Below are 23,988 nucleotides of genomic sequence, written 5' to 3'. Positions count from 1 at the left end.
GAGATCAAAATATTTTCAGATAAGTAGACATTGAGAGAGTGTGTGAATAAGAGATGTGCAATACAAGAAATAATAAAAGGACTCCTACATGATGATAGGGAAAGAGAGGAGAGAGAAAAAGTAAGATATGACATATAAAATCCAAAAGACAAAATGGTAGAATAAAGCACAGCCTTTATAGTAAAAACGCTAAATGTTAAAGGATTAAACTCCCTAATAAAAAGACATAGGCTGCAAAAATGCATTAAAAACAGGACCCATCTATATGCTGTCTACAAGAAACTCATTTTAGACACAGGGTAAAAATAGGCTGGAAAAAGATATTTCATGCAAACAACAACCAGAAAACAAGTGGGAGTAGCTATATGAATGTCAGACAAAATAGACTTCAAATGTAAACAATTAAAAGAGGCCAAGAAGTACTCTATATATTAATATAAGGGTCAATTCATCAAGAAAACACAATCTTAAATATTATGCCCTGAGCCATAGTGCCCCAAAATACATAAGGCAAACACTGAGAAAACTGAAGGGAGAAGTAAATACCCCTACAATAATAGTTGGAGGCTTCAATACACCACTCTTATCTAGACAGAAAATAAATAAGGAAACAGATATTGAATGGTCTGATAAATGAACTAGACTTGACACATATTTATAGAACACTACACCCCCCAATAGCAGGATACAAATTTTTTCTCAAGTGCTCATGGATCATTCTCTAGGATGGACCACATGCTGGGTCACAAAGCAAGTCTCAACAAATTTAAATATCTTGATATTATACAAAACATTTTCTTGGATTATGAGGGAATGGTACTCAATAACAAGCAGAAGGTCAGAAAACTCACAAACATATGGAGGCTAAACAACACACTCTAAGAAAACCACTGGATAAAGAAAGAAATTCCAAGAGAAATTAGTAAATACCTCATGGAAAATGACAAAGAAAACACAACATATGGAAACTTATAGGATGCAACAAAGGTGATGCTGAGAGGGAAATTTATTGCCTTAAATGCCTATATATAAAAAGAATAAAGAGAGAAAAATGAGGAACTAACTGTTTACTTAGAGGAACTAAAGAATAGCAAACTAACTCCAAAACAAATAGAGGAAAGAAATAACAAAGATTAGAGCAGAAATAAATGAAATTGAGAACAAGAAAACAATAGAGAGAATCAACAAAACCAGAAGTTGGTTCTTTGAGAAAATCAATAGAATAGATGGACCCTTAGCTAGGCTAACAAAGGGGGGGGAGGGAGAGAGAAAGAGAGAGAGAGAGAGAGAGAGAGGAGATGAAAATAAATGCAAACAGAAATGGAAATGGGGTATAATTACTGATCCCTCTGAAATAAAGAGGCAATGGGAAGATACTATGAGTAACTATATGCAAATAAACTAGACAATTTAGATGAAATGGACAACTTCCTAGGATAGCATGAACAACCAACATTGACTCAAGAAGAAATAGAGGACCCCAACAAACTAATCACAAGTAAAGAGATTCAGTCAGTCATCAAAAAGCCTCCCAAAAGGAAAGCTCAGGACCAGATGTCTTTACCTGTCAATTTTAACAAGCATTCAAGAAATAATTAATACCAATCCTGCTCAAACTCTTCAAAAAAAAAAAAAAATTGAAGAGAAGGGAAAGCTACCTAACTAATTCTATGAAGCCAACATCACCTGAATGCCAAAGTCAGACAAAGATACTGCAAAAAATAATAAGAAAATTATAGATCAAACTCTTTAATGAATATAGATGCAAAAAAATCAACAATAAAGTACACACAAATCAAGTCCAGGAGCACCTTAAAAGGATTATAAACTATGACTAGGTGGAATTTATTCCAAGTATGCAAGGCTGGTTCAACACAAGAAAATCAATTAGTGTAAAAAAACACATCAATACTTCAAAGCGGAAGAAACACATGACTATCTAGATCAATGCAGAAAAGGCATTAGGCAAAATTCAACACCTATTCTTGGTGAAAACACTTCAAAGGATATGTATAGAATGGAACTTTCTCAATATGTTAGAAACAGTATATGAACATTCCACAGCTAGCATCATACTCAATGGGGAAAGATGGAAAGCTTTCCCTCTAACATCAGGAACAAGACAGAGATGCCCACTTACACCATTGTTATTCAACATTGTGCTGGAAATTCTAGTTAGAGCAATTAGGCAAGAAAAAGAAAGAAAAGTCATCCAAATCCAAATTGGACAGGAAGAAGTAAAACTTTCACTCTTTGCAGGTGACATGATAGTGTATGTAGAAAATCCAGAAAAATCTACAGCAAAGCTACTAGAGAAAATTGGTGAATACAGCAAACTGGCAGGCTACAAGATCAACAAGCAAAACTCAGTTGTGTTCCTATAGACAAGTAATGAGCAACAGGAGGAGGAAATCAAGAAAAAAACTCCATTTACAATAGCAACCAAAAGAATCAAGTATTTAGGAATAAAGTTAGCCAAAGCCACAAAAGACCTATACACAGAAAACTTCAAGACACTGCTAAAACAAATCAAACAGGACCTTAAAAAATGGAAGAACATACCATGTTCATGGATTAGAAGAATAAATATAGTTAAGATGTCAATTCTACCTAAATGGATTTATAGATTCAATGCAGTACTAATTAAAATACCAAAAACTTACTTTGCAGAAATAGAAAAATCAATAACCAAATTTAGTTGGAAGGACAGTTTGCTCCAAATAGCCAAAAATATCTTGAGAAATAGGAACAAAATTGGAGTTCTCAAACTACCAGACTTTAAAGCATACCACAAAGCTACAGTGGTCATAAAAGCATGATACTGGCATAGGGATAGACATACCAACCAATGGAATTGAACTGAGTGTTCAGAAATAGACCCTCTCATCTACACACAATTAATCTTTGATAAGGCAGTCAAGCCAAAGCAACTGGGACAGAGCAGCCTCTTCAATAAATGGTATTTGGAGAACTGGATATCCATGTCTGAAAAAAATGAAAGAGGACTCCTATCTCAAACCTTATACAAAAATTAACTCAAAATTGATCAAAGACCTATACATTAGTGATAAGAACATAAGCCTTTTAGAATAAAATGTAGGGAAATATCTTAAACATATTTTGATAGGAGGTAGTATCCTAGACTTTACACCCAAAGCATGAGCCATGAAAGAAAAAAAATATATAAATGGAATCTCCTCAAAATTAAGCATTTTTGTACATCAAAGGCCTTTGTCAGAATGTAAAAACACAGCCCGCACAATTGTAAACAACATTTGGAAACTACATATCAGATAAGTGTTTAATATTCAGAATATATAAAGAGATTCCACAACTCAATGACAGACAGACAAAAATCCAATTAAAAAAATAGGCAAAAGCATGGATAGACACTTTTCTGAAGAGAAATACAAATGGTTCAAAAGTATATGAAAAGATGCTCAACTTCACTAGCTATTAGGGAAATGCATGTTAAAACCACACTGAGATATCATTTCACACCTACTAGAATGGTCAATTAACAAAAAAAAAAAAAAAAAAGAAAGAAAGAAAAGAAAATTACAAGTGATGGAGAGGTTGTGGAGAAAGAGGCATATTCATTCACTATTGGTGGGAGTAAAGAATGGTGCATCCACTATGGAAGTCAGTGTGGCTGTTCCTCAGGAAGCTAAGTATAGAATTGTCATATGATCCAGCAATTTCGTTACTAGGTATATAATCAGAGGAGCTGAAAGTTAAAATACAAATGGACATCTGAAAGACTGATGTTTATAGCAGCATTATTCATGATTTCCAAGAGATGTAAACAGCCCAAATGTCCATCAATGGACCAGTGGATAAACAAACTGGGGTATATACACACTATGGAATATTACACAGCTGTAAGACAAAATAAAGTCATGGAACACATAACAACATCAATGAACCTTGAGGACATTATGTTAAGTGAAGTTAGTAACAGAAGGACAAATACTTTATGGTCTCACTAATATGAACTAACATTAATGAGCAAACTTTGAGAGTTAAAACTGAGAACAAAGATTATCAGGAGATAGATATAGGGTAGAAATCAGGCATCTGATGTTGAAGGAATATAGAATTCAACAGAGTTGATTGAATAGATCCAAAAATGGATAGCATAATACCGTGTGTTGGTAACACAGTATTGTAAGTACACTGAACAAAGATGTCCACGAGTAAAGCTGAAAGAGGATGGCTAGGGGCATGTATGACACCAGAAGTAAAGATAAATGATGAAGACTTGGGCTGTATAACTTAGTGAAATGTAGATTGGTCAGTGATGGTGACTAAATGTAGAAATATAGAAATGTTTTTACATGTGGGAGGACAAATGAATATCAGCCTTGCAAGTTGTTGAAGAAGGGATGTTATTGGGAACAATATAATCAATGAAAACTGGATTCTATGGTTAACAGAAGCATTGTAATATGCTTCCATAAGGCAATATACCAAACTAAATGTCTATGAGAGGGGGATATGAGGGAAGGGTATGGGATTCTCGGTAGTGGTATTCTTGTCTAAACTTATTGCACTGTATTGTACAATATTATAATGTTTTTTATCTCTTTAATTATTCATTTAAAAAATGTTGGAGTAATGAATATGTTTAAGTGCTGATTGTGGTGATGAATACATAGCTATTTGGTGATACTGTGAACAATTGATTGTACACTGTGGATGACGGTATGGCATGTGAATTTATCTCTATGTAATTAAAGGGAAAATATAAACAGAGGGATAAAAGTGCTAGAGAAAACATTGAGAGAGGGATGTATCTATTTACTGTTTGTGGGGAAGTAGAATGGTATAGCCTATTTGGAGGACAGTGTGTTGGTTTCACAAGAATTTAAGCATGTGGGTGCCATAAGGTTCTACAACCTCATTACGTGGTATATACTTGGAAGAATTGAGAGCAGGGACACAAATAGACATTTGCACACCAGTGTTTATGGCAGCAGTATTCATGACTTACAATGGATGGAGGTGGCCAAAGGGTATATCAACTGATGAACAGAATGGTGAACCCTGGTGTATGCAAACAAAAGTATATTGAGCAGTTGCAAGAATGAATGAAGCTGTGAGATATGCAATTATGTGAATGCATCATGAGGACAGGATTTTGAGTGAAGTTCACAGAAATGAAAAGACAAACATTATAATGCCTCACTAATATGGACTAACTATAATGTGTAAACCCTGAGAATTGAATCTTGGAGCACAGCCTACAAGGAGAGTGCTTATTTTATTGGTCCCTAGATTGTAAGCTCTTACAAAACTCACATCTATTCCTGGTTTATAATGGTTATCTCCAAATTCTGAGAGGCAGAGCTCTTTGTGTATAACCTGGTCAGTCTCTGGACATTTGGGTATCTGTGTGACACCTGAATGTCAGAGCTAGATCTTGGCAGCTATGAATGTCAGTGTTACCTCATACAGCAACTATTAAATAAGCTGAAAAACAGTTCAGACTTCAAGTAGAGATATGACTGAAAAGGATCTGGTAAGGACAAAGGCAAATCAGTCCAAATGGTAAAGGACATTTTTCACTGTGTTTCAAAACTTCAGCTTCTGTGTGAGACAAAGGGAAGAGATGTTTATTTGGTGCAGGATCTAAATTTTCTGAAGCATGCAAAGTAATTTAACCTGTACAGTCAGTTTATTCAAACACCATAATTACACGGAAATTTGAATAGGAAGTGTGATCTGGTAGGTATGTACACGTTCGTGTGAAATCCCAATACATCCCAAAGTGATTTGGATAGAGAATAAAAATATATTTGTAGGATTCCCCTGAGGAACTGGGGGAAAAGGCAGAAATATTAAACTTCCTCACCTGGGTTATTACTGATATTCTCACAAACACTGAGGACTAACAATTTAGTAGGCTGAGCCCTCGATCTTGGGGCTTACCCTTATGAAGCTTTTTACTGCAAAAGAGAGGCTAAGCTTACCTTTAATTGTGCCTAAGGGTCTCTCCCAGAGAGCCTCTGTTGCTCAGATGTGGCCTCTCTCTCTAAGCCCACTCTGCAGGTGAACTCACTGCCCTCCCCACCATGTGGACATGAGTCCCAGGAGTGTAAATGTCCCTGACAACATGGGAGTTGACTCCTGGGGATGAGCCTGGACCTGCCATTGTGGGATTGAGAAAATCTTGACCCAAAGAGAGATGCAAAATGAAACAAAATAAAATTTCAGTGGCTGAGAGATTTCAAATGGACTCAAGAGGTCACTCGGCAGAGCTTTTTTATGCACTATATACATATCCCTTTTTAGTTTTTAGTGTAATGGAATAGCTAGAAGGAAGTATCTGAAATTGTGGAAATGCAACCCAGTAGCCTTCATTCTTGAAGACGATTGTATAATTATATAGCTTTTATGGTGTGACTGTGTGATTGTGATAACCTTGCAACTCATACTCGCTTTATCCAGTGTATGGACAGATGAGTGAAAAATGGGGACAAAACTAAATGAAAAATAGGATGTCATGGGGGATATGGAATGCTTTGGGTGTTCTTTTATACTTTTATATTTTTTCTTATATTTATTATTTTCAGAGTAAGAAAAATGTTCAAAAATTGATTGGGTTGATGAATGCACAACTATATGGTGGTACTGTGAACAGCTGATTGTACACTGTGGATGATTGTATGGTATGTAAATATAGCTCAATAAAACTGAATTTAAATTAAAAAATATCCTTACCTTAATAGCATACATTAAGTTTTGCTTGAAGTAAATTATACTAAACATTTTATTACATTTTCACTTTAATTTAACTTCCCTACACCTACATTCCACTTACATTTCCTTGCTCTAGTCTCAACAATTTTGTTTATTGTTACCTCTTTGATAATTTGCTTCTGTACATTCCTGATTTACTTCTCACATTTTTAGTTCACCTCTGTAGATTAATGCAGGTTTCTGTTCTTTCATGTTTTCTTCTGATTACTTTTTTTTTTGTCTTTCATTCACATTTATTTTGAGATTCCATCTGTGTCATTGCTCTGTGCGTCTACCTGTCATTGTCTTTATGTTGCTGAAAGCGTTATTGTATGGAATGTTTCCATGTCACCTGCAAACTTGACTCCTGAATGTCTCTGCCCTTCCCCCCTGGCAGCGTTAGGGGCTCAGGTGGCATCTCATCTGCTCAGCCTGTTAACACAGATTTAAAACATAAGTCACACGGGGGGCAGTTACAAACCAAAAGTACAGTAATACAGGATTGTATATCACCTGTGTAATTCTATTTCTTCTTACAGCTTGAAGTTGCTGTCTAGTGTCCTTTCATTTCAGCGTGAAGAATTCCCTTTAGCATGTTTTTATACTGCAGGTCTTCAAGTAATGAACTCTTTCAGCTTTTGTTTATCTGTAAATGTCTTAATTTTGCCTTCAGTTTTGAAGGATAATTTTGCCAGATACAGCATTTTGGTTGACAGGTTTTCATCTTTAAATATTTAAATATGTCATGCCACCGTCTTCTGGCCTCCATGGTTCTAATGAGAAATCTGCTCTTAATCTTATTGGCAACCCCTTTTGTGACAATTCGCTTCTCTCTTACTGTTTTCGAATTCCTCTCCTGACTTGAGATTTTGAGAGTTTGTTATAATGTGTCTTTGTGTAGATCTGTGAAATACTGCTTGGAGGTCACCAGGATTCCTGGATGTGGATAATCATTTCTTCAGATTTGGAAAGTTTTCAGCCATTATTTCTTCAAATCCTTTTTCTGCCCTTTTCATTCTCTTGTCCTTCAGGGATGCTCACGATGCTTGTGTTGGAATACCTGATGGTGTCCCACAGTCTGTTAGGCTCTGTTCATTTTTCTTCACTTTTTTTCTTTCTTAGTTTGCAGATGCTTTCTTCTGCCTGTTCAAATCCGCTATTGAACCTGTTTAGTTTTTCATGTTACTGCATTTTGCAGCTCCAAGATTTCTGTTTGGTTCTAACATTTCTCTGTTTTGTTCGGACAATGTTATCCTTATATTCTTTGCTTCTTTGTGTATGGGTTCCTTTAGCTCATTAAACATATTTAATAGTTGATTTAAAGTGTTTGACTAATAGCTACAATGTATGAGACTTCTCAGGGATGGTTTATAGCAAGTTCTTTTTTTTTTTTTTTCCTGTGAACAGGCCATACTTTCCTACTACTTAGCATATTTTGTAACTTTTTGTTGAAACTGGACATTTTGAGTCTTATTTTGTTAGAACCCTGGAAATCTAATTCTCCTACTCCTCTGGGATTGCAATGGTTTTTACTTGCCTAGGGCTGGAGCTGTCAATTTGTGACTTTTCCCAAACTATTTTTCCTCCCAAAGGGAGATCTGGGGACCAGCATGGGGAGCGCAGCCAAACCCAGTCCTACATGGTGGCTGCCTCCATTTTTTGAGCAAAAATTAAGTGCTGAATCTTGTTTGGACTGGAGAGAGGGGAGGCTGCCAAGCCCAGGGGATGCGGCAGTGGGTGCTGCCAGCCCAAGGGGGGGCATGGGAACACTGAGGTCCTGCTGGAGTCTTTCTCAGATGGGTACCCAGGCCCTGCCCCCAACACAGCCAGCAGCTGCTCTTCCAGAGCTAGGCAGGCAAGGGGTGATGCCTGGTGTCCAAGCTGCGTGAGCGTGGGGCTTATCTCCCTCTGCTCCAGAAGGGAAGAGTCAGAGATGGCAGGACCCTGCAGCGCCAGCCCCAGGTTCCCGGATCTTCACTTCCTGCCAGGCTGGGGAAGTAGCCTCTTCTGATTACTTTTTAACCCTTTTGTTTTACCTGAACACCTCCAGGCCAGGACCAATCTAGGTATGGAATCAGCATTGTCTCCTAATCTCAGGAATTTTCTTTGTCTATTATTTCTTTGAGATTTTTTCCTCCCCCTTACTTTTAATGGTTCCTTTGGTCTATATACTTAAGATAACTAGTAGAGTTCCAAATCACTGCACACAGCATAATAATGAAAACATTGGAGAGTGACAAGGAGGTATCAGGAATCATCCTACAGATATTTTCTACACATTTTAGGATCCCTGATGCTAGTTAAGGAAAATTCACCCAAGAGACAGAAATTTGCCAAGAGGCTTGTGTTCTACCCTTTGTCTAGAGTTTATGGCAATACTTCATTCCTGGATAAGAAATAGAATGAAATGACATTGAGCAAGGAATTAGGGGAAAGATCATGGTGCAATGAGCGTAAAAGGTAATGTGACCTTAGTCTGGTAGCAAGATGTGCTGCTAAGAAGTTTGGAATTGCTAAACATCCATGCTTGTTTGTAGGACATCAGATTCTTAGCTATAATAGAAATTAGCAAGAATACTACTGTACCCTAAGTATTGTGGGTGTAAATAATCCTAAATATCTCCATTAAATATTGCTTTTGCATAGTCTAGTATAGAATGTTGTATGAACAGTAGGATAAGTAGGATAGTCCTGCAGGTTAAATTTAATTACATAAAGCTTCAGAGAGCTGGAAAGGCTAAGGGAGGTAAAATGAAGAAAGGATATATAGTTCTTTTGGCAGTTAATTTTTTATCAAATTTAGTGGTGAGAAATATGTACAACCACTATAATGCAAAATAATCAGTGATTAACAGTGATTCCTTCTGACTAGTGTAATGATCTCTCTGAAGAGGTATATTTAGTGTTGGTACTGATTATTCAGTATGGGTGGCATGTCATGTTCCAGACTTTTAAGGGCATTAAAGTCAAGCGAACAGCATGGGAAAGCTCTTTCTCCATGTAATCATATACTTGAAAATATGCATTGTGTTTTCCTTAGTTCCATATTTGTCTTTAGTCACATTTACCAATCTTAACTTTTTCTTCAAAAAGGTAGCTTATTTGCTTCTCCTTAAATAAAGATGAACATAGAATTCCATACTGCTTGAACGACTGCCCTCAGATTTATACTAAGTTGTGTTTTCCACAAACTCTTCTACAATTATTTTAGCAATTCATATTTGTTTTCTATGACCTCTATTAGCAATTTTGCCAGGTTTAACAGTTAACTCTCTTTTTTCTTTTATTTCATGAATCAAATCATTCTAAGATAAAAATAATTTGCTGAACGCTTTAATTTTCCTTTCTGTTTTTTTGTTCTTCTTTATTACTCTATGATAACTTTTGGGCATATACATGAACAATAAATATTGAATTGAGATATAATTATCATTAAAATATTATTATATTAAATTTTATATTGAAAAGAAATAGTTATGAAATAATTCCCTTTCTGCTATTTTAATGCTCTAAAATGAGATGAAATACTCAAATAATTCTTCAAAGCCTAATTTGAGTTCACCATTTCTCTCATTGCATTTTCCATTTTATTGAAAAAATTTATTGGAATTTTCTCTTAAATGCTTTTGGCCATATCATATTTTATATAGGAGTGACCTAAAATGACATAACTTATTGCTGTAATGTTTTAAATGCAGCCCTAAAACAAGCCTCCTGATTTACTTCAATTTATCAAATAATTTGTTAAAGGCTATGAGGAAGCTTAGCTTGAGATAGACCTATCAGTAGATTTCTAAAGAGTAGCACTGCATTTTTACTGATCTAGCTCTTATTGGAATGAATTAGAACAGTAAGATGGCCTGGATGCGAAAGAGTTGAGAAGTCACTTGCTGAACTAAATTTTCTAAATTTGGACAGTTTTTTTTTTTTCCCCCCAGTCTTTTTGATCTTTTGATGCTGATGTAGCAAGAGAGCTGTTTGATGATATTCAACTTTTTTTTTTTTTTTTAAATTCCCTGCCCTAGAATCTCTGACAATGAGAGCAGGTTCCTCAGTAGCCAGATCTGAAGTACACTATCCAAAAATACCAGAAGTATGGCCGTCCTGCCTCCATTTTCTGACAGTCAAGTGAATTCCAAAGAAAAGTTTGAGGTCCAGAATTATCAATAATATTTATTGTATAACTGTTATGTTTGCATTATTGCAGTCTACATTGTGAAGAACATGTTTCTTTTCAAAATACATTGGTGGCATAGACACTGCCCTTGAGTGCCCTTGTACTTCTCATTTGGAGGATATATATACACACACACACATATATATACATATACATATATATATATATATATAAAATCCTTTTCGTGTATATATATATATATATATGAAATAATTAAGCAAAAATTATTGTATGGCATGGTAGAATAACTGCATTAAAGGCTTCTCTTTTTCACCTCTTCTTGGATCCTGACTTTTGTCATTTAATTTCACCATGCTCTCTCATTCTGACACTGGTCTTGGTCCCTTGATTAACTTTGGTCAATAGGATTCTAGAAGATATGATAAAAGCAGAGGCTTGATAAGGAGCTTGCACATTTCTGCTTGTGCTGACTACCTCTGCTATCATCCTGAGAAGTCATAGCCTAACTTGCTCAAGGATGAGATCATGATATTTAATAAATTGTGATTTATTTATGACAATAAATAATTTATACATACAATATTCAATTATGCCCAAATTTTGTGGAAGTATTAAATTCATATTTCTCCAAGGACTAAATCAGAAAATGCGTAATAGTCTTTCAAAAGTAGTCTACCCTCTCCATACCCCTCAAAAATTCCCAAATAACCACTCTAATTAAAAAAAAAAAGTATGCATGGAACCAAATAAGAAAGTTAGATAAAAGGAGAACTAACTCAATCATAAAGATCTGTGATTGTCTGACGTACATTATCAACAAAAACACACCCATATCCGTGATTACATACCTGTAGACACACGTCACCAAACTTCCAGTGTTAAAGGACACATTTTCCTGCAACTTTCTGACAGAATACCACAAACTCATCCTATTCAATCTTTGCAGTTGAAAATATCATCATCATAGTTCTAAAGAGTACTTGTGTGATAAAATAGGGAAGAGTAACTAAAATTTCTCCTGAATTGGTCTATTCAGCAGTCTGCTCCTCTGATACTGGTAATCACTAGTAATCTAGCCCAAGTAATCACTCTTCAGTGGCTGCCATCTTTTCTTGCTACTTACCTCTTTCTTCACATTCAGGATATATCTCTACTTCATCTCCCATAGTGTCCTTGTATTTATGAAACATACTGAATGTTTCCAGGTACCAGAATATAATTACAACATAGAACCTAATGCACATTTAAATTTTTACCATGCTAGAAACATGTATGCTGTTTCCCTTATGGAATCTGCCTCATCTGTCCCTCTATCATTTGTCTGACTCCCTTTTTTTCTTACATTATCCTGATGAATTTCCTTATCTACCAGATATTTCACCTTCCAAGCACAACATACTCAAATCTCTGGCTCTCTGGAGCAATCATTCTCAAATATGGCTATGGTTACTTTTTTAATACAAAGCAAGTTAGTTTTCTATTTCCTTTAGGGTTTTTTTTTTTTTCTTTTTTCTTTTTTTTTTTTTCCTAGAGTGATTTGGAATGGTTTGGGCAGTGATTCAATTTACCTTTCACATATAGACAGATTTATCAGAGGATTTCTAGAACAACATTGTGTTTATATGTTACTCTATTTCAATGTGTAAGTAACTATATCCAATATTTATTCAAACAATGTATTTATCCCACTTATTTATAGATATAAATCTGTATAAGTCTACACAGAAGGCATTTAAAATATATGTACATGTAGTATATATGGAAAACTTTCAGATATTATTAAGTGAATTTATGATTTTAACTTCTAGTATAGAGTCACTAGGTATTGCTGAAATTTTTAAGAAGATATGTTGAAGCAGAACAGTCTTGCCTTGCATATACAATGTTTCTATGGTTTCCATGATACATCATGTTTTTATTATCTTGCAGTCTGTATAAACATTTTCATTTCCTTGCATGTATGCTAAATTTCAATTACCAAGAATTTGCCATGTCTGTGGTTTTAACTTTACAAAACCAGGAAAAGAAAGCCACCTACACCTGTAGCTCTATCATAAGAATGTTTTATCATAACAGTGAAATGCATATTTTCATTTTTTTAAAATTGGTAAGTAATAGGAATTAGAGAAAGTATATTAAAATAGAACATGGACATACTAGAACATAATTAATTCTGGTGTGCATTTTCAATTGCTTATAAAGTTACTTACAAGTAATGAAGTCTGGTGTAATGGACATTGATCATTTTAGTTTTTGCTGCCCTTCCTCTGAATCTACTTTTTAATTTTGAAAAATCCAAACTAATTAGATCTTTTTGGGATAAAGATCCCACCTATTATTAAAAAGACCAAAAACACTATAGTGTTTGATTGCTTCTGTTTTGTATATTCATTTCTAACAAAGTATATTTTGAATCCTTTACATGAAAGAATCCTTAAAGCTTTTAACCTCTTGGTTTGTTATCTTTCAGTCAGTCATGTAACTGCACAATGATGATGATATCTGGAGTTTGACTTGAGTACAGTTTGACTTAAGTTCATATTTTGGAGGGTACAATTGAGTTCATAACTGATCCTGTAGTTATTTCCACAGCTCTTGAATGTATATTTGAAAATGATATCCTCAGCAACTAATGAGTACCCATGCTGGCAGGCATATCTGCTGAGCATAGTAAGGGCTAATTAAGGTAGGAAGATCCAGGTGGAAATCTCTGGAAACTCCCCACTTCAACAAAGCAGTAAATCAAAAACAATACACAACTCGAGGGTAAATATGAGACTAATGTCATTGCTAAAGCTTACAAACTGTTCTGCCTACTTCCAACTCTTTTCCCTTTTGGCGGTTTGAAGCTGTATATACCCAGAAAAATATGTTCTTAAAACTAATCCATTCTTATGGATGTGATCCAATTGTAAGTAGGATCTTTTGATGAGGTTGCTTCAGTTAAGAAGATGTGGCCCACCTCAATCAGGATAAGTCTTACTCCTATTACTGGAGTAGTTTATAAGTGGAATGAAATTCAGACAGAGAGAGAGGAAGCCAGGGAGAGAACAGCCATAAGATGAACTTCAACAAAACCCAGAAGAGAAAGGAGAGACCAGGAGATGATGCCATGTGCCTTGCCATGTGACACACTAAGGTCAAAGGATCTTTAGCATCCAGCCTCAGAATACCAGTCTTTGAGAATAAAACATCCCTTTGATGATGCCTTGATTTGAACTTTGTTTTAGCCTCAAAACCATAAGCAGAAAAAAATCCCATTGTCTACACTGACCCTTTGCATGGTATTTACTTGAGCAGCCCAGGAAACTAAAACATCCCTCTTCCCCTTTGTCTACTAACTGTAAACCAGTTATAATATCCCTTCAAAAAGCAAGCCATTTCATATGACTCCTCTGCTGAAAACCTTCCATTACTCCCTGCCCCAACTGCAGTAAAAGCTGAAATTCTTACAATGGCCAACAAAGATTCCCTATGAACTGGCCCACTTTCCCTCCCTCTCTGACCTCCTCTCCTTCTATTCTTCCCCCTCATTCATTTGCCCAGTCACATGGTCTTAAGCCCATCATGAACACTCCCACTTCAGAGTCTTGACACTTAGTACTTCTCCCTCCAGATATCCTGCATGTTTTATTTTTTCCTTCAACTCATTTGGCACTTGAAATTGCAACCCCTCAGTACCTCAGACACCCACTATTTATATTTCCCTTCCCTGAGGTATTTTTCCATTACATTGATCATCATATACTATACAATATATTATTATTTTTTTCATAACCAATCTTCACCTTCTAGAACTTCATCAGGGCATATATTTCTCTCTCTCTAATTTCTTAGTCCCCAAGACTTAGAATGGTGTCTGGCACAAACTACATCCTCAAAAAAATGTCCTTTAACTAGAACAAAATGCAGGATATGAGAAAGTAATTCTTTTTATATCTCCCATTTAAACCTCCCACTTGTAATGGTCTTAGAGAAACATAATAGATTATTATATGTTTAACAGATAATTACTCCAATTGCAGCAGCACTTCTAGTTATTTCTTTTTGGAAGTAGGTCTCCGTCACTTGGAATATACCTATTGAGATAACAAATGTGTCTTCCTCTTCTTCTCTCTCTCTCACTCTGTCTCACTAGAATTGGGGAACAATATCAGAGTCAGGAAAACTCCTATATTCACAACCCTGCTTCAGAATTATCTCAGGTTTTATCTATTACTGCACAGTGCCTAGCTCATCATATCAGAAGGCAGCATGGGTGCTGGTGAGATGATTGATAATGATGTGCCTGGCACTTGAAGAATACAGAACAATAAGGTGTGGTAGAGTGAATGGGCCCTTCAGAATCATCCTGTAATCCTATTATTTGAAGAAGCTGTGTTTGTGGAAGAACACATAATAACTAAATGGAGAAAAAAGACCTGCTCTGTGTATGTCCAACAGTCTCCTCTATTAGAAACACATGATTTTGTTCCAAAACAGCCATTATTTCAGGGATGAGGCCTTACATATATGCAACAATGCATTTGGCATCATCAAGTCAGCTCTGGCTATAGCTGTGTCTGAGGGTTCAACATGACAACATCAGCAGTCATGTCCTGTGCATATGGTACCATATCTTGGGAGAACCAGCCAGCCACCTAATAACACATTGGCTACACTTATCTTCACTGAAAGGACAATTAATGTGGATATTGATTTTATTTCCCTGTCTGACATGCTATGTTTGCATCGCTGCTAAGGGATCTACCAGTATCTTATTTATTTTGTGTTATCCCTTGTAACATCGCTTTTTGGATTCTCAATTATGCTGTTGGCTGAGAAACAACATGTTTTGAATTTGGGATACCTCTAGAGAATGGAGTGAATGTTGTGAGCATATTTTTTTCCCCCTCAGACAGAACATGTAGATCTGGGATCCAAGGGTTAGAAGTTCAAGAGTTAACTTTCATTATTATACATCATGATTCATTTCCCTTAATCATGGTTCTTGATGCTTAGATATAGCTGTTTTAGAAAACTTTGGTGCTATGCATCCACCAAACAATCATTCTGTGGGATTTTTAACTATAGTCACCTTATCATTTCATAACTCTCACACCATTGAGTAAATGGTAAAAAATATTGCAGCTATAGTTTTATCTAGGAAAGTTTTTCTTAACTATCAAGAAGACCTAGATAATGGCTACACAATGCAGTCAGAGGGAAGCAGGGATGGAACCAGAGGATGCTGGGCTGAAGAGAGTCTCATCTTAGTGCCCAGCCCAGTGATAACCACAAAACAAACAATATAGCTGCCTAATAGAGGCAAGAAAACAAAGAGTTTAGGTTCTCCAGAATTGATAATGTGGAATAAAATATTTTAAAAGCATGTAACAGAAGTTCTAAAACAAAATTAAGAACAAAGTAAAAAATACACATTAATTATATCGTGCCATAATGAAAATATCTAATTTACCACAAAGGAGACTGTCAATACATGAGTTGAAAAGACAATATGGTTCAATTGTAAGAATTTCAGTTTACTAAGAGAAGACTTAAGTAAGAGCTGTGAATGTCAATGACTTCTCAGAACAAGGCAGTGACTGTGAACAAATATTATTTTGTTTTTGAGGCGGTGCACTTATTCACCTTCCTAAAGAAGGACAAGATTTAACTGATCTCTGGAAGTTAATTCTAGCTCAAAGATTGTCAGATTTGAGTTGTAAGTATTGCCTTTCTTTCTTTCTTTCTTTCTTTCTTTTTCCCCCCAGGTAACTGTCACCTATTTTTTTTTTTCTTTCTGTTTCTGTTCAACAAATTTTGATTAGAGTGACAACATTCCTTCTGAACAAATTCTCATCCCAAATGTTAATGTGATATTGCAGGACACAGGTTATATGCCCTTTGTAGATGTATAATATTTGTATTGCAAGATGCATCAGATTTCCTTTGGAAAGTATATTTCCTAAGCAAATGTGCTACATTGTGGATATCAGGAGTTGATCAACTTCTCTTTTTTCCCTCAGGATATTAAATTTGCTTCTTTTTAGTCTATTTAGGGAGTTCAGCCTTACCATTTCAGCAACAATTTCCAGACAAAAGGACAAGTCATTACCATATTTGTTCAAATTCTTTAAATGCTTACATTCAGTGTTTTTACTCACAAAAAAAGGAAAGGAAACATGGAAAAAGAGAAAAAATGGACCCAAGAGGTTCAAACACTTGTCTACATCATTAGGATTACGAAACAACTTCAGTTTTAAAATCTAGGAAATAACTGCAGTTATATGCCTGCTCACAAATAGTTTAGTTTTATTAACAGGTTCTATTAAAATCTCTGAGTTGCACAAGTATAAAAGAAATGTATCTGAAGAGACTGGCATTCATTCACTAATGTTTGTTCCCAAGGAGAGAGCATTTCTTCACAGCCTCTGCTGATCATGGGTGAACTCTGCTGGTAATGGTCTGTGAATAGCATCATGGAAACTCTCCTGGGGACAGGCCTAGTTGCTAATAATTTCCACCATGCAAATATGCTCACTGACCTACAATAGGATGCAAGTGCAGCCTTCTGGAGCTGTTTGCAGCAATTAAAGTCAATGCCCACTGTGGATAATTTCCACTGTAATAACAGGCCATGTGGCTAAAGCTGTGTTCTTCTTTTGTCTCATATTCTGTAATTCATACCACCTTTCTTCTTAAACTCCCAGTGTCAAATGGACTTCTTCTAGCAAGATTTTTCCAGCAAAGTCAATGTGTCTACATTGTCACATATATGAAATTAGGCAGTTAAGAACATAATAAAACTAATGGGAATATGAGGTAACTTTTCTGTACCTTAATATCTGTGTTTTGTATGTATGTTCTCTAGAACCATGACAGTGCGTAGGTGAAAATGACAGCCTAATAGAGTTGTATATGGGATATAAATTGAAATAGTGCCAGGGAAGAAGTCAGAAAGGCTTTTTTTTCCTCACTATATGCATTTATTATTATTATTACCCATTTAGGTATACTAATATACAATGTACTATTCATTATTTATTATGCAACTGATTTTGAAAGTTTGATAAAATGGTAACATACACTCACACACACAAACCCAAAATTTTAGAAAAATGTGACCACCAGTACCAAAAAAATTAAAATACATATGAAGAAGAAGATTATGTATTTCCTGATTACTGTTTTCTTTTCAGGAATCATGAGTGACTGGTACCAAAAGCCTCATTTCCAAACCTGTTGAAATTATATCTTTTATGTGCCAGCAATTGCATCCTTTAAAAAATATTTATTTTTTTTACAGAGCTTTTATTTATGTGAATAATTCTATATTTGTAACATGTAAAATTAAAACAAACATTAGATTCATTGTCTGAAAAAAACACTACTTGAAACCTTAGAAATTTTTGTTTGATTGAATGAATAAAAGAGATTTCAATGTGTTTTATTAGAATATTTGTGTTGATGTTTTTACATCTTTATAAAATGATGTATTTCAAGAAGAACATTAAAATTTACCAGGAAATGAATTAAGAGTTCTTTAAGTCTATTGTTTTTTCCAGTGAGAAAAGTTCAGACACATCTCCAGAACATAATAAAGAAAGCCAACTATGTTGTTGAAAAAGTTGGGAAACCATACATATAGTCCTGGATCTTGGTTAAGGTTCTTAATTTTCCTTAAGAGAAGTAGAACCACACTTCCAGAATTTATTTGGAAAATCTGTCATTAATTAGCAACACGTAATATTGGTATTTCAGTTGCTGGGGTTCAATTCTTAAAATGAACTGTAAGAAAAATAATATTTTGAAAAAATGTTTGAAAGACACTGTCTATGAATTCTTGACACAACATTTTATTCTTAAGTCAAATTTATATTAGTATATTACCATTTATGTTTATATATCATCTCTCAAAATATAACATGCTCTATATTTATTACATTTAATGATTTCAATGTCATGAATTTTGTTTACTGTGTCCAATTCTACATACTTGACCTAGACCAATTCCTGGCACATTAGGATGACTCATCAATATACATGATTGGAGGAATTAATGTGTCAATGAGATATCTCAGATCTCAGCTGGCTATTTAGTTCTTATCATAGATACTGTGAATATGACAAAATAATATTCTTTTTTTTTTTGTTTTTGATGCTTAAGGCTATCTACTTGGTTCATGTCCAGCAAATAAAGAATAACAATTGAATGCACTTTGGTATTCATACTTCTTTCCTCTAACTTTCTTTCTCTTTTGTTTTTTTTTTCTTTTTTTTTAGTGCAATTTTATAGAGATATGTTCACATACCAGATAATCATCCAAAGTATACAGTGTTTTACAGTATCATCATATAGTTGTGCATTCATCACCCAAATTTTTGAACATTTCATACTCAAAAAATTAAAATAAGAGTAAAAATAAAAAAGGAACAACCAAAATATCCCATACCCCTTTCCCCTATTATTTATTTATTTTTTGTCTTTGTTTTCTTACTCATCTGTCCATACACTGGATAAAGGGAGTGTCAATCACAAAGTTTTTATAATTACAGTCACAACTTGGGAAGTATATAGTTATACAATCATCTTCAAGAATAAGGCTACTAGATAACTGTTCAACAGTTTCAGGTATTTCCTTCTAGCTATTCCAATACACTAAAAATTTAAAAAGGATATATAAATAATGCATAATGATCTCCAGAATGACCTCTGGACTCTCTTTGAAAACTCCCAGCCAGTGAAACTCTGTATTGTCACATTTCTCTTCCCTAATTTGGCCCAAGAAAGTTTTTCTCAATCCCAAGAAGCCATGGCCAGACACATCCCCAGGAATCATGTCCCACATTGCCAGAGAGATTTATACCCCAGGAGTCCTGTCTCACATAGGAGGGAAGGTAGTGAGATTACCTGCACAACTGGCTTAGAGACAGATGCCACATCTGAGCAACAAAAGAGGTTCTCTGGGGTGACTCTTGGACATAATTATAAGCTTCTCCTGGCAGGAATACATTTCAGAAGACAAACTCCAAGACTGAGGATTTGACCTATTAAATCGGTAGTCCCTAATGCTTCTAAGGATATCAGGAATTCCCTGGTTGAGAAAGTTTAATATTTCCACATTTTCCCCAGTCCCTGAAAATATTTTTTTATTCTCTGCCTAAATTACTCTGGTATATATCAGAACATCACACTAACCTGTACAAAACCAACAAGATTTCATTCCCTATTCAATGTTCCATGTAATTATATTCAAATAAACTGACCATACAAGTTAAATTAGATAGTATAATATGGAAAATATTAATTTTGCATGAAATAAACATCTCTTTCTTTGCTCTTACACAGAAGTTGAAGTTTTTTTATGCAATTTATTGAGATATACTCACATACCATACAATCATCCAAAGTGTACAATCATTCACAGTATCATCATATAGTTGAACAATCATCATCACAATTTTTGAACATTTCCATTACTCCAAAAAAAAATAATAAAAATAAGAATAAAAATAAAAGTAAAAAAGAACACCCAAATCATCCCATACTCCTCCTCACCTCTCAATATCCATTTAATTTTGTCCCCATTATTCTAGTCATCTGTCTATACACTGGATAAAGTGAGTGTGAGCCACAAGGATCCCACAATAATATGTTCACACCATATACGCTACACAGTTACTCTATCATCCTCAAGAATCAAGGATACTATATTGCAGTTCAGCACTTTCAGGTATTTTTTTCTAGCTATCCTAAAACACTGAAAACTAAAAAAGGATGTCTATATAATGCAGAGCAGTAACCTCCTGCATGACCTCTAGACCCTATTTGAGATCTCTCAGACACTGAAACTTTATTTTGTCTCATGTCTCTTTCCCCTTTTGGTTGAAGAAGGCTTCCTCAATCCAACTATACTGTTTCCAGGCTCATCCCCAGGGGTCATATCCCACATTGCCAAGGAAACTTGCACCTCTGAGAGCAATGCCCCATGTAGGGAGGAAGGCAGTAAGTCCACCTGCTGAGTTGGCTTAGAGAGAGAGACTACAACTGAGAAACAAGAGAGGTTCTCTGGGGGTGACTCTCAGGCAAATTTTTAAGTGGACTTAGCCTCTTCTTTGCAGTAACAAGCTTCATAAGGGCAAACCCAAGATCATGGACTCAGCCTACCAAACTAGCAGTCCCCAGTTCTTGCAGGAATGTCAGGAATTCTCCAGGTGGGGAAGCTTAATATTTCCACATTTTTCCCAATCCCTCAATGGAGCCTCACAAATATTTTTTTTTATTCTCTGTCCAAATTACTCCTGGATGTATTGGGGCTTCATGCTAATCTGTTCAAACCATGAAGTCGAAGTTTTAAAATACCATCAATATCATCCTTCACCCTTTAGTCTGATTTGCCTTAGTCCTAACCAGACCAGCTTTATTCATCTGATTGAAGGCTGATTTCTTTTTGAGCTTTTTAAACAATTGCTGGATGGAGTAATATTAACTTTCATAGCTGTAGAACTTTAGATCTGAGTCTTAGGTGTCACACAGATACCCCAAGTTCCAGGGAATGACCAAGTTATACACAAAGAGCTCAGCATCTCAGAATTTAGAAATACTGTAACAACTCAGAAATAGATATGACTGCTGTAAGAGCTTACAATCTAGGGATATTGACAATAAGCCTTCTCCTGATAACCAATGCTCAAAAATTCAGTTCTCAGAGTTTTCACATTATGTTTAGTCCATATTAGCAAGATGTCATTATATTTGATATTTGTCTTTTCATTTCTGGCTTATTTCACTCAACATACTGACCTAGAGATTCATTCATCTAGTTGTATGCTTCACAATTTCATTCCTTCTTGTAGTCTCTCAATATTCCATTATATGCATACACCACAATTCATTCTTCCATTCATCAGTGAATGCACCCATAGGCCGCCTACATCCGTTATAAATCATGAATACTTCCACCATTATAAATCCATTATAATCATGAATACTGCTTAAGAAAGGGTCTGAATCATCTTTTTAAAGGTTTTTCAATTCTCTTGCACCTTCTGGACTGTCTAGCACATGACACAGTTTGGTAACTTATTTGACCTTAGAAATTGCTTTGACTCTGAGCACAGGCTCTGTCTACACATGTAAGCTGAAACTGTGGGATTCCTATGCCCTCACTTTGCCAGCCAAACTCTGGCTTAATGTGGGTCTCTACCTGTGGCAAAGTACTGCTTCAGCTGACCTAGTACTGCCATCACTCCCTAGGTGAGGAAACAACCACCAGTTGCTGCTTCCTTCAAGGTAGTGGGGGGGGGGGGAGTGGCTTTCAGACCCAGGGTTAGAAATACAGAGTCTGTCCAAGCTTTCTCAGTCTCTTTGTCCTTCACTAAACTGGGCCTTGGAATGTCCTCCCATGTCCCCTATGTCTTCAAACAGTGGGGGTATATCTCACTGCTGTGAGAAATTTTATAGTCTGTGTCCATTGTGGGACAGGTCCCCTCTACTTATTCTGTGCCTTTCCCACAAGAGACTGGGTTAGGTTGAGTGGAGAAGACAGGCTGATATGGGATGGAAGATTCCTACCTGATATTCTTGTCTTTCTTCAGTTCAGCATTTGTAGGGTCCTTCTCTAGTCTATATCCTCTTCCAGAGTTTCAAACAATTCAGAAAAGTCTTTTCTTTTCTTTTTTTTTTTCATTGAATCTTTGGAGAGAAATTTTCAGTAGCTGTTAATGTCATCATGTTGATGACATAAATGTCACCTAGTTCTGTTTATTTTTTAACCAGTTTTATTCACATACCACACAATCCATCCTAAATAAACTATATATGACTTCTGGTATAATCGTAGTTATGCATTCACCACCACAATCTATATGATGACATTTCCATTTCTTCTGCAAAGAAGAGGAAAACAAATGAGTAATAAAATATAAAAAATAAACAAACAGAAAATAAAAATGAGAAAAAACACCACCAAGAATCCCATACCCTTTGCTTATATCCCCTCTTATTGGCATTTAGATCTTGTGTATTGCCTTTGTTACATTTCATGGAAGTATATTACAATGTTACTGCTAACTATAGACTCTAAGTTGCATTGATTATATTTTCCCATACCATCCCAGTTTTAACACCTTGCAATGTTGACATTCATTTATTCTCCTTCATGTAAAACCATTTTTATATTTGTACCTTTAATCACCATCATTGCCCATTTAGGTTTCACTAAGTTATATAGTACCAGTTCTTATCTTCTATCTTTCCTTCTTGTGTCATAAGTGCCCCTAGTTTTCTTCTTCCATTCCTACTCACACTCAGCTTTGTTCAGTGTACTTACAATATTGTGCTATTGTCTACCATTTTGTATTTTGGATTTTATATATCCTATCTTATCATATTCTTACTTTTCCTCTCATGTTCTTTTTACCCTTACTGCTAGTCTTCATTTCTATACTGTTCTACAAACCTCTCTCTCTACTATGTTTCCTATCTACCATACTGCTTCCTTTAGTACTTCTTGTAGAGCAGGTCTCTTGTTCACAAGCCCTCTCAGTGTCTGTCTGAAAGTATTTTAAACTCTGTCTCATTTTTGTAGGACCATTCTGCTAGATATATGTCTTGGTTGGTAGTTTTTCTCTTTCAGTATCTTAAATATATCATACCATTGCCTTCCCACTTCCATGGTTTCTGCTGATAAATACTCCCTTTGTTTTATCAGATTCCCCTTGTATGTGATGAATCACTTTTCTCTTACTGCTTTCAGAATTCTCTTTGTCTTCAACATTTGACAATATGATTAGTAAGTGTTTTGGTAGGTCTAATCCAATCTATTTGTTGGGGCATGCTACACTTCTTGGATCTGTAATTTTGTGTCTTTCATAAGAGATAAGAATTTTTCAGTGATTATATTCTCCATTATTCTTTCTGCCCCCTTTCCCTCCTCTTCTCCTTCTGGGATACATCACACAAAAACTCATGTGCTTCATGCTGTCACTTAATTCCCTGAGAACCTACTTATATTTTTCTATTCTTTCCCTATCTTTTCTTTTGTGTGTATGATTTCAGATATCCTGTCCTCTAGTTCACTAATTCTTTCTCTTGCCTCTTCAAATCTGCTGCTGTATGTCTCCAT

The 23,988-nt window shown here is 35.4% G+C and overlaps 1 pseudogene; it reads left to right on the top strand.

Annotated features, from left to right (window-relative positions):
• The first annotated feature begins 8,351 nt into the window (after positions 1-8,351).
• The window catches only part of LOC119508559, a 166,497-nt pseudogene continuing 150,860 nt past the window's right edge, over positions 8,352-23,988 (top strand).

The sequence above is a fragment of the Choloepus didactylus genome, chromosome 1 (genome assembly GCF_015220235.1).
Source record: "Choloepus didactylus isolate mChoDid1 chromosome 1, mChoDid1.pri, whole genome shotgun sequence".
Classification (NCBI taxonomy): Eukaryota; Metazoa; Chordata; class Mammalia; order Pilosa; family Megalonychidae; genus Choloepus; species Choloepus didactylus.
Note: the sequence above shows the minus strand (reverse complement) of the source record. Positions and strands in the feature narration are given on the sequence as shown.